General features: G+C 40.6%; 1 protein-coding gene across 1 annotated transcript in view; it reads right to left on the bottom strand.

Annotated features, from left to right (window-relative positions):
- The window catches only part of PELI1 (pellino E3 ubiquitin protein ligase 1), a 47,900-nt gene extending 40,512 nt beyond the window's left edge, over positions 1 to 7,388 (bottom strand). Inside the window, exon 1 of the mRNA XM_007464115.1 lies at positions 7,005 to 7,388. The gene's annotated coding sequence lies outside the window, so the exon portion shown is untranslated. The remainder of the gene's footprint in view (positions 1 to 7,004) is intronic.
- Between the last annotated feature and the right edge of the window lie 4,555 nt (positions 7,389 to 11,943).

Genomic DNA, 11,943 nt, shown 5'->3' with positions numbered 1-11,943 from the left:
GTTGTGGCCTCTCCCGTTGCGGAGCACAGGCTCCGGACGCGCAGGCTCAACGGCCATGGCTCACGGGCCTAGCCGCTCCGCGGCATGTGGGATCTTCCTGAACCGGGGCACGAACCCGTGTCCCCTGCATCTGCAGGCGGACTCTCAACCACTGCACCACCAGGGAAGCCCGAAAACTTATTCTTATAAAAAAAATGAGCTAGTATCAAACTATTCAAAACTAGTAATCTCTACATGTACACTGCCCTTTAAGTAGAAAATTTAAAAAACCCCTATTTATGGAAGGTTTTTGCTGGGGGTGGGGCTTTCAAACATTTGGAGGATGAGGACTGATTTTTCTATAATTTTAATAAAGATTTAAAAAGAGGGACTTCCCTGGTGGCACAGTGGTTAAGAACCCGCCTGCCAAGGCAGGGGACACAGGTTCGAGCCCTGGTCCGGGAAGATCCCACATGCCGCGGAGCAACTAAGCCCGTGCGCCACAACTAGTGGGCCTGCGGGCCACAAATACTGAGACTGCGTGCTGCAACTACTGAAGCCCGCGAGCCTACAGCCCGTGCTCTGCAACGAGAAGCCACTGCAGTGAGAAGCCCACTCACCGCAACCAGAGAAAGCCCGCACGCAGCAACGGAGACCTAATGCAGCCAAAAATAAAATAAATTTATTAAAAAAAAAAGATTTAAAAAGAGTTCTTTATGGGAAATCAGCACGTTCTTGAAAAAATTACTAATCTGAGATATGAAGCATGAATACAAGAAGACTTGAAAGCCAGATTCCTAACACTAAACATGTGCTAGTCTTTCAATTCCCAAGTGTATGCCATTGCAACAAGAAAGTTAAACAATTTCATTACAACGATAAATGCCATCTCTTCAGTCTTGGATGCATGACACAAATGAAACTTATCAGCAATGACTGTTTTGAATACTTAAGCAATATGCATGGTCTTGTATGTATATGTTATGTGTTTTAATGTATGAGACAGAACTTAAATATCCAAATGAATATAGTCTTTCCATATTAGTCACTCTCGTTATATCCTTACTTTAAATGATGCTACAATTGTCCAGAACATTATTAAAATTCCTCTTTAGTCTATGGGTGGATCTGATTTTCAGAAACAGTAATGGCCTTCTCAGAGTAGATCTGACATTTACAAACAGCCTGAAGTTATTTCCTATTTTCTTTCTGTCAAAATCCTTTCTGAGTCATATCTGATAAATAAGGTATCATGTGGCCAATACTCGCCTCTTCCTTAAAAACAAGGTGGAAATAGAAAGTAATGAGCTCTATTCATGAGTGGCTCTTAAACTGGCTTAGAAGGCAATTACAAAAAAAAAAAAAAAAAAGAACCAAAAAAATTTGAGTAATGCTAGTATTGTTGAAATAAGTGTAGAGCTTCCAGGGGGACTAAACTAGACTTATTTTAGGTAAGTGTATAAAATAAATATCTTTACTTTAAAGGAAGGATGGACAACCAAGTCCTACTCCATCTGGTCTCCTCTACCCTTCCTTTATATTTCTGACTATCCCCTGCTATTCTCTCTCACTCTAACCCAGACACACTGGTTTTCTTGTAATTTCTTGCATCCCAATCAAGCTCCATTCTCAGGGTCACTGTACTCACTGTTTCCTCCACCTGGAATGTCCTGCCCTAAAATTACCTCCAAGGCTTACTCCCTCTGAGGAGGAAAGAGACATTATTAGTTATTCTAAAACAAGTACAGTTACACCATGTATTAAACAACATTGCATAACTTTTTGAAATAAAAAACTATCATCTACTTAAATGCTTTCAGGTCTTTACTCAAATAACTATCACCTTCTCACTCCCATCCCCTACTCACATCCTACATATTCCCTCTTCCCCCTTTCTGCTTTATTTGTGTAAAACTGTTAATTATGGAATTTTTCAAACATACACAAAAGTAGAGAGAATATAAGAAATCTCATGTATCCATTATCTAGTTTCAAAATTTTTTCGATATAGGGCCAATATTGTTTCATCTATGCTCCTCTCCCCTGCAAATTATTTTAAAGTAAAAAAATCCAGATATCAAGATTTTATTGTTTTATTTTTTTTGCGGTACGCGGGCCCCTCACCGCTGTGGCCTCTCCCGCTGCGGAGCACAGGCTCTGGATGCATAGGCCCAGCGGCCATGGCTCACAGGCCCAGCCGCTCCGCGGCATGTGGGATCTTCCCAGACCGGGGCACGAACCCGTGTGTCCTGCATTGGCAGGCGGACTCTCAACCACTGCACCACCAGGGAAGCCCCAGATATCATATTTTAATTCATAAATATACCTCCAAAAGGTAAGGACTCTTGTTTTAAAACCATAAAACATTAATACACCCTAAAAACAATTGACAATTCCTTTTTATTAAATACCCATCAATGTCCAAATTTTTCATCAATGTCCTTTTACAGTTAGTTTGTTCAAAGCAGGATCTAAGGTCCACACAATACAATGGGTGGATATGCCCCTTTAGTTGCTTTTAATCTTATATCACCCCCCCATTTCTTGTTATTTATTTTTTAAAGAAACCAGGTCATCTCTCATTAAAACACAAAATATTTTACCTTTTTATTGTCTGTGTCTTGTTATTAGAATGTAAACACCAAAAGGCAGAGATTTTAGTCTGTGTGATATCAGCATCTAGACAAGTGTCTGACACATAAAAGACATCCAAAAAGTACAAAATGAATATTTGGCATTCATGCCAAAAGCCCACCACCCACCCAACTGCAGAAATTGCTAATCACAGCACTCGCTCCTGCTGAGTCTGAACCAGGACTCACAATTTTCTAAACAACACTCCAGGCAGTCACTACCAGGCAATCAGATTTGATACCCAAGACGAAATCTATTGGCTATATCCCTGCTTTAGCCCCCTTCAAAGTAAGTATACTTCTATCTCTAAAACAGATTCACATACCTAGTATTTGGAAATTTAGCTGAAGCTTAGCATAATAAATTACTGACTGTACTTCCTGTCAAGTATGTTTAAATATTTCTTAGCTCATTTTAGACTATTTAGGGGAAAAAGCAAATCGCAGCCAAAAAATTAATAGAAAAAGAAACTGCAGAACATGGTGGGAAACTGGGAGGTACTACATATTTTTAGAACTAGCAACATCCCAAGAGGTTCATTATAAAATAAAAATCAGCAATAAATTCTTTGAAAAGTAAATTACATGTGTACTCAATTAAAAATTTTTAACTACACGAATGGTCACGATTAACTGAGGGATGACAAACATCAGGATTTTCCCATAGGCACCAGCAACATATTCTATTTTTCTGTAAATGGTATTTTGAGGTGTAAAAAAGCATTACAGGCGTGATACAAGGAGTAACATGTAGAACTCTGCTTCTCTGAAATGGAGTTTATTGTGGCAAAAAATCTAAAACATCATATACAACATTCTGAAAAAATAATCAGGTGTTCTTAGACTCATTTGCAATTCAGTTCTCTTAAATCACCTGATGAAGCTCTTTTCCTCTTAAGTTTATTTCTGAAGGAAGCTATGCTAATTGAAGGGCTCCAATCACATGTTCATCAGTTACTTCTATTTGAAAAGAAAAATATCAGAAATTCTCTGACTCAGGAAATCTTGTGCTTTCTCTTTATTACTTGTAAATTCATTCAGCAAAAACAAAAACTATGTAGGACCTACTAAGTGCAATTATTTTCAGCCTTTGGAAGGCACAATTATTAGAAGGGATCTTTCAAGAGAACATAAAACAAGCTAGTGGTACAACTTGAAATTATATCTAGTTCTTTCAGTGTCCAATATTTCTTGTTTTGAGGTTCCCACACATTAGTCTGGGGAAAATGTTCTCTGGCGGAGGTCAAACTTAAAGAAAAACAATAAACCTCCACTACCACATGTGTTAAAAAAATACTCCAACAACCCAAATGCCTTGAAAGAATGCTTTCTATTTACTTTTCCTGTGTGATATATTTAGAAAGAATCATGAAAAGATGGCTAGAGATCTACAAACAGAAAATGCTAAGTGGAATTCACTGTTTACAGACTTTAGCTAGAATTTTGTCCCTTATACAATGTTGTCAGGAATCTGTAATATTGTTCTCTAGAAAAACATCTTCACCAGGTTTCCTTCATTCTACTGATTTTCTTCCTTCTTTCTACTGGCTTTTAAATTTGTTTTATTCTCCTCAATTAAAAGACACAAATGTAACTTTATGAAATAAGATGATTTTTCCAAAGAAACTCCTAGAACCATCTCTCAGTGCCATCATGTGTTTGTCATTATGTTTTCATATACACAGTTAAAACAGATGAAATAAAATAATTCATATAAGCCTTTCTGATTTAATAAATATGAGTAGGTTTATATTGATATGCCATGGTAAGATGTATGTATGCAAGAATGTTAGATAGTTTTCAATTCTACCTCCTCCAGCTTAAAATCTCTATCAGTTACGGAAGCTTCTGTCTGAAAACAACTGTTCGCAGAGCAGGGCTACTACAGTCCTTATCATCTGACCTACTGGACAACCACAATAAGGCATATTCTGAATTGACAGAACTCTTCATATACAAGTGACATTTTGACAACCTGAAAGGAAGCTGAAACAAAGACAAAGGCAAACACACTCAGGCTTTCCCTTGAAACTTGGCTCTGTAGCTCAGCAGTACTAGACTCAGCTCCCTGCCCTGTACTTTTCACTCATTTCCTTTAAGGGGTCCCAAAGAAACTAGGAAACCTGCAATGCCAGCCTTTGACACTCAACACTAACTTCTGCCTTTGGACTCCAGTGACTGAGCAGACATTGTGTTAGTAGCTACCTTAAAGTACAAATGCCTCTGGCAAATCTGGTTTGTAAACGCTACAGAAAAAGTTCAACATAACTAACTGTAAGGTCACCTAAATGAAAATTTTAAGGAGAGCACAGATTTCCGCCCCCTCCCCCCAATACGCCGCTAAGGCACAATTCCCAGATCACTTTTTTTTCAAGTCAATAAATACAACTATTATTACATTACAGCACTTCTATAATATTAATAAAAACCTAGGTGACAGTTTTCTCTTTAAAAGTCTTAAATTTATTAGATGAAGTATTATAACCACTTCACTACATACAATTTTCCATACACTTAACTGTATCTTCCAAACAACTTATTTTTCAATTTTTTTAAACTCAAGATCTCTTTCAACATACTACAGAAAGGGGACAGGTTAGAGGATTGGGGGAAAAACATTAAAATAACAAATGTCTTTTCCTTTTCTGATGGGAACACCAGAATCTAAAGTCTGGGGGCAACTATAAAATACAAAATTAAATTCAAGAGAATTTAGGATAAGAGAAAGTACTGTTACTACAGTTCTGATCATTATTAATCTCATGAAATAACTAGTAGAAATGATGCTTGATTTAAATTTTTAGTACCTTCCAGTTTGGTTCAACTACCAAAATAAACAAACTTGTCCTCAGAATTATGTATTTTCCTCCAGAAGAGGTTTTTGATGTGAATAAAAAACATAAGGAATTCATATGCTGTATTTGTACAAGAAGGACAATGTTTTGAAAGATATAAATCTGATCACACAGAGAAAACACTTTCTCTGTTAGCTATAAAGAAAACGTCATAAACTGAAACCGAAGAACTGGAGAAACCAAACCTTCTTCACAATTCAAAAATTTAAATTCACGCTACTATGCAAACTAAACAACAACCACATTGTTACTTTTCTGCTCAGCTATAAAAATAACACATATTCAATGTAGAAAAAGACAAGGCCAGTTCTAAAACAAAAGATCAGCTGCTAAGAAAACAAAATAACATTTTGCAGAGTAAGAGAAGTACACAGTCTTTGAACCAAAACAAATAGATGACCGTTTCGTACACTTAAAAGCGTCGGTTCTTAGCACAACCAGAGCCTTATGGATAAAGTGCTCACTCAATTATCTGATGACTAAACGATGGGAAGGTTGTTGGCGCTATTAAAACCAAGACACATTTCCTTGTGTGTAGTGATTAAAATCTGTTAAGCCTCCATTAAAAAAATCTCTGCCCTCCCTCCCCCAACCCCCATCACTGCTCTCCCGCCTTGTAAGAGACCTGCATGCACAAAAATAAAAGTAGATGGGTGAGGTGAGTTTGTGATATACAGTATTTTCCCCACTCGGAGTATTTTTCAAGACTCTTTTGAGGTTTTAAGATTCAAACACTATGTAAGAAGAGTTATTGTTTGAACTACCTAACAATCACCCCGACTTCTTTTAGACTTTAGTTAGCCTGTAAGTAAAATGAGCATCTTTAACTTTTCCACGGGGCACTGAAGAACGAGTTCTTACTCATAGATGCTTTCAGGTCCTCAGACACCAAGTGCGGTGGAGGAGCAAGCGTATGCATCAATTAGAGAGCTCTTCTGGACCTCAGTTTACACACTTACAGAAACGGGCTTATTAACGTGTTTCGTAGGGGCCCCGGAGGTGTAATTAATTAGTGTTTTTAAGTGCTCTGAGATCCAGAGATGAAAGAAAACGCTAAGGACACGCAAAGATGATGGCAATAATCGTAACAAAAAAAAGAATGACTAACTTGGGAGTCTGTGTTATGTAAGGAAGGAAGAAGTTATCAGATTCGCACAAACAAAAGCCCACCACCCCCTTTGTTTCTCTTTTTTCTGTCTTGCTCCCCGCCCCCGCGGAGCTCCCCTCCAGCAGCTGGCGGCCCGGCGCGGGGCGTAGGGCGCGGGGCTCGGACTTGGCTGCCGCGCGCCCGCACTCAGGCGGAGGGGGAGGGGGCGCCCGCCGGCTCCTGACAAAGGCGCTTCCTCCTGCGAGAGCGCGGGATGCAGGCGCCGCAAACTCCTCTCTCGGCCGCCTCCGGCGCGGGGGCGCGCAGGCGGGCGGGGAGAGCCGGCCGGCCGCCGAGGAAAGCCGCCGAGGAAGTTGCGCGCCCGCCTGGCCCGCATCCCTCGGTGGCCCCGCCGCGACCCCTCCCACGGCACGCCGCGGCCACACTCACCGGACAATTGCTGGTGGCCGGAATCCCAGCACGGCCCCGAGACCCGGAGCGAGGGGGGTGAAGGGTGCGTGCGCGAGGAGCACGAGCAGACAGCCCAGCGTTCCACCGCAGCCTTCCTCGCCTGCCGGCCGAGCCCGGCGAGAGGAAGTTGGCCGCAGAGCCAAGCGCTGGAGAAGCCGCGGGCGGAGGGAAAGCCGTGGGGTCCGCTTTGTGATGCGCTCCCGGAGGGCTCGAGGCAAATCCGAACGCGAGGCGCGGGTTGTGCAGCTGCTGGAGGCGGCGGCGGCGGCGCCCCCCGACGGTTCCTCCGCCTCACACCGCCTCTGGGTCACTGACACACTCTCGGAGGGAGGGGAGGGGACTAGCTGGAGGGCGGGGCCGGAGGGAGGGGACGGGGCCGGGCCACAGCGGGAGGCGGCGCCGCAGCGCCGAGTGGTCTCTTGGGAGTTGTAGTTCTCTGAAGAAAAAAGGTGTACCTTGTTGAGATTGTTTCCGGGCTCGCTCTGCACCGCGCATGCTCGAGGGGAGAGGCTCGGCCCCACTGTTACTAAGCTCACCGACACACTAAGGAAGGGTAAGTGTTCAGTGCTGCTCCTGGCTGAACAAGGCCCTCCTTGTATTAAGGTGCTGTTAGGGATCCCGCTCTTCGCTAGTCCTTCTTACTTCGCTCCACCTCCAACTCCTACCCTCACCACTCATAAGTCCCCAGTGAAATCTGACTTCCTCACCATATCTCGGTCTTCCCTGCTGCTTAATTTTATCCCATAAATTTGGAATCACGAATACCCATTTCCCTCCCCTCAGGCGAATCCTCTCTGCCTTAAATTCAAGGTTTTCTTTGCTTGTTTTTGTTTTTTTTAACCTAAGACTTGTAGAAAGGTAGTTGCTTCCAATAACTTAACAGTTAATTAGGTTACAAAACGGTTAGGAACATTGCCACTGTCAGATTCCGGTAGTTCATTTCTTCGCTCAATTAGTCACATCTAACTTTAAGGCCAGTAAAGGTAAAGCTCGGGATTAAGATCGCTGTATCTTACTTGATCAGTGCAAAATAACCCAGATTTCTAAAATTTTAAGGCCTGCAATTTTTAAGAAATACAAATTTCATAAAGTAGAAGTTTAAAAGACAAGTGGAAATTTGAACATTGTTTACGGTATATACATTGGCCAACTTTCATTTGGCAATAAGAGAAATCTGAAGCAAGGTCTGAGCATGCTGTTGGGCTCATCAGCTAAGTCGACACCCACAAAGGGCACCCAGGTGTGAATAGGTGGTGGAGGAGAGTGGTGAAAGGCAGGACATGTTACTGGATCTCCAGAGGACTATAGGCAGCCTGTCCCAAGCTCTTTTGTTTTCCTTCTCTGCCTACCTAGAACCCCATATTCTGGAAGAAAAAGATTAATGCTTAGAAATCAGGAATACAGGAAAAGTTAAGGTTTTCAGATAGAGAGTTTCGAGATCAAGTATCCTTATGTTTGCAGACCACATAATTATTCATTCAAAAAACATTTATTGAGTATACTATGTCTCAGGCACTTTATTAGTTCCCAGAAATAGAGATACAGGAATGTAAAAGAAGGATTTATTATTTTCAAAGTGCTTACTGTGCAGAGGAGGAGCCAGGTAAATAAACAGACTCAGTGTGATAAATACTTTAGTAGGAAAGTACACTAGGTGCCTTGACACACAGTTACCCCAGACTCAGGCAGGGTCAGGAAATGCTTCAAAGAACATTTAAACTTGAGGATGACTAGGAGTTAGTGTGTTTGTGTGCTCTGGTGGAGGAAGGAGAAGGGAGAAGTGAGTGAGAGCATCGGGAGCATAGGTTAGGGTTATGGTTAGGGCAGCGAGAGTAAAGTGCTAGAGGTGTGAGATCAAAGAGTATTTTGGTTCAGCAAAGAGTACAGCATTGCCTGTGGTAGGATGGGATTGAAGGGAGTGGCAAAAGGAGACACGAGAAGGTAAAGGAGACAGATCATGAAGAATCTTGTACAATATGCAAAGAATGTAGAGTCTTTTCTAGAAGCAAGGGAAAGCCATGCCAGGATTGGAAGCAGATGAAATTTTGGTAAGGTATACACTTTATGCATTTAAAAAAAGATGAGAGCCTGAACTGGCACTGGCACTAGCAGGAGACAGAACTGAGGGAAATCAGACACTATTTAAGGAATAGAATTACTAGAACCTAGTGTGTAGATTTCCTGTGTTTTGGGGTGAAGGGTGAAGGAAAGTTATCAATTATGATGCTTTGGGTTGCAAGCAGCAAAAAACTCAACTCTAACTGGCTTAGCCAATAAACCAATATTGACCTGTCTAGATAGAAAGTCCAGTGAAAAGATGGGCTACAGGGCTGAATGATTCAACAGCTCAGTGATGTCATTAAGGACACGTTTCTTTCTTGTTTCACTGCTTTTCTTTCCTTAGTATTGGCTTTACAGTTGCCAACAATTCTTATGGCTGTGAGTTTCACCATCTAGGTCCAAGAAGAGAAGAAGAGTGAGTATTTATGAAAACTCTTTTAGAAAGGAGAGAAAACTTTCCCAGAAGCCTCAAGAATTGATTCATGGTGGCCAGGGGATGGCATGAGGTTAGTTATCTTAGGATAAAGACATATGCCCTGCCTCTAGGTCCAAAGCTGTGATGACAAGGTGTGGATATCCCAATGAAAATTGAGGTAATTACCTACAAAAAGAAGAATGGAGGCTGAGAAGGGGAGAACCACAATACCTACTACAAGGAAGGAGAAAGATGATGACTCACAGATGTTTGGCTTGTATGATTATGAGCGAGTGATGCCATTCACTGAGTTAGGGTATACAAGACATTGAGCAGATTTTGAGGGGGAATTTGACGAGTTCATTTTGGATATGCTGAGTTTGAGATGGCTCTGAATCTAGGTGGAGAAGTGGAGTGGGCAGTTATACATATGAATCTAGTGCTCTGAAGAGAAATCTGGACAGCAGAAGATATAATCGGAGTATACCATCATATAGATGGTAACTGAAATTCTGGGAGCAGATGAGATCAGCCAGGGAGAGAATGCACAGCAGAAAAGGAGGAGCCAATAATAGCATCAAGGTATCTTCATACTCTTCCTGCCTACGTCTTAAGTGCTGGGAACATCAGCACTTAAAGAGTAGGCAGGAAGAGCATGAAGATGCGTTGGAACTAGCAAGATAACTAGGACATATTACAAAGTAGGAAAATGTAATCTATTACATTTTCAGGAAAAAAAGTCAATAAACAAAGCCAAAAATGACAGAGATGGTAGCATTAGCAGTCAAAATATTAAAACAATTATTATAAATATGTTCTATATGCTGAAAGAGAAATTAAAGACATAAAAATGGAATTTCTAGAGATTAAAATGGCAACTTCTGAAATAAAAATTTCACTAGATCAGAGTAACCCTCAGAAGTAGATTAGGCACTCATAAGAAAAGATGAGTAAACTTGAAGACATAACAGTGGAATCTAGCTAAAATAAAGCACACGAAGAACAAAAACCAAAAAGGAAAAAAGAAAAAACCAGAGAGCCTTGGTGATCTGTGGGATAATTAATACCAAATATTCTAATATATGTGTAACTGGAGTTCCAGATGAAAGGAGGGTGATAGGGGTGAAAGAAAAATTATTAGAAATATGGCTGAAAGTATTTTCAAATTTGATGAAAATTATAAACCCAGAGACTCAAGAAGCTCAGTAAGCCCTCAGCAGGATAAACACACACATTCCCACATGCTCACAAAAACCACTGCAAAAGACACCATTAAATTGTTGAAAACTAGTGATAAGAAGAAAAGATTAAAAGCAGCTGGTGGAAAAAAAGGTAGGTTATGTATAAGGAAACAAAGACAAAAATTCAGTAAACTCCTAATTAGAAACTAGGCAAGTCAGAAGACAATGAAAGAGCATTTTTAAAGTGCTGAAAGAAAAAAAAAGTCTGTCACATAGAATCCTATATTTAGAGAAGATATCTTTCAAAAATGAAGCCTAAAGAAAACAAAAGCTGAGAGAATGTTGCCAGCAGAACTGCATTACAAGAAATGTTAAAGCAACTTCTTTGGCATAAAAAACCAAAACCACATGGAAACTTGGATTTATGCTAAAGAATGAAAAGTGCCAGAAATGATAACTACATGAGTTAATATATAAAAGACTTTCCCCTCATTTAAAAAAATTTAAAAAGATAATTGACTATTTAAAGCAAAAATTATAAGTAGAAGTAAAATGCATGACCACAATAACTATTTGAACTCAAAGGATGGAAGCAGGAAATGGAATTATATCATTAGAATTTACATTATACTATTATTTGAAGGTAAATTTTGATAAATTAAAAATGCATATTCTAAATCTTAGAACAGCCCTCAAAAATAAAACAATCAGGGCTTCCCTGGTGGCGCAGTGGTTAAGAATCTTCCTGCCAATGCAGGCAACACAGGTTCGAGCCCTGGTCTGGGAAGATCCCACATGCCGTGAAGCAACTAAGCTCGTGCACCACAACTACTGAGCCTGCGCATCTGGAGCCTGTGCTCCACAACAAGAGAGCCCACGACAGTGAGAGGCCCACGCACCGCGATGAAGAGTGGGCCCCGCTCGCCGCAACTGGAGAAAGCCCTCGCACAGAAATGAACACCCAACACAGCCAATAAATAAATAAATAAATTTATTTTTAAAAATAAATAAAACAATCAGGTATAGCTAATAATAAACAGGTATAGATAATAGGTATAGCTAATAAAAACAGAAATATAGATGAAATCTGTGTCCCTAATGACCATGGAACTGACATACAGCTCTGGACTTTTCACATCCTGACTTCTTTTAAGTGAAAGAGAAATAAACTTCTGTCTTGTTTAAAAGCATATTTATTTTGTAGTCTGTGCTATGTACAGCTGAACCTAATAAGAATAGCCACAAGCCTAAAAGTAGTTTC

Source organism: Lipotes vexillifer, unplaced genomic scaffold, assembly GCF_000442215.2.
Source record: "Lipotes vexillifer unplaced genomic scaffold, Lipotes_vexillifer_v1.1 scaffold311, whole genome shotgun sequence".
NCBI lineage: Eukaryota > Metazoa > Chordata > Mammalia > Artiodactyla > Lipotidae > Lipotes > Lipotes vexillifer.
The sequence above is the reverse complement of the archived record's forward strand: the minus strand, read 5'-3'. Positions and strand labels throughout refer to the sequence as shown.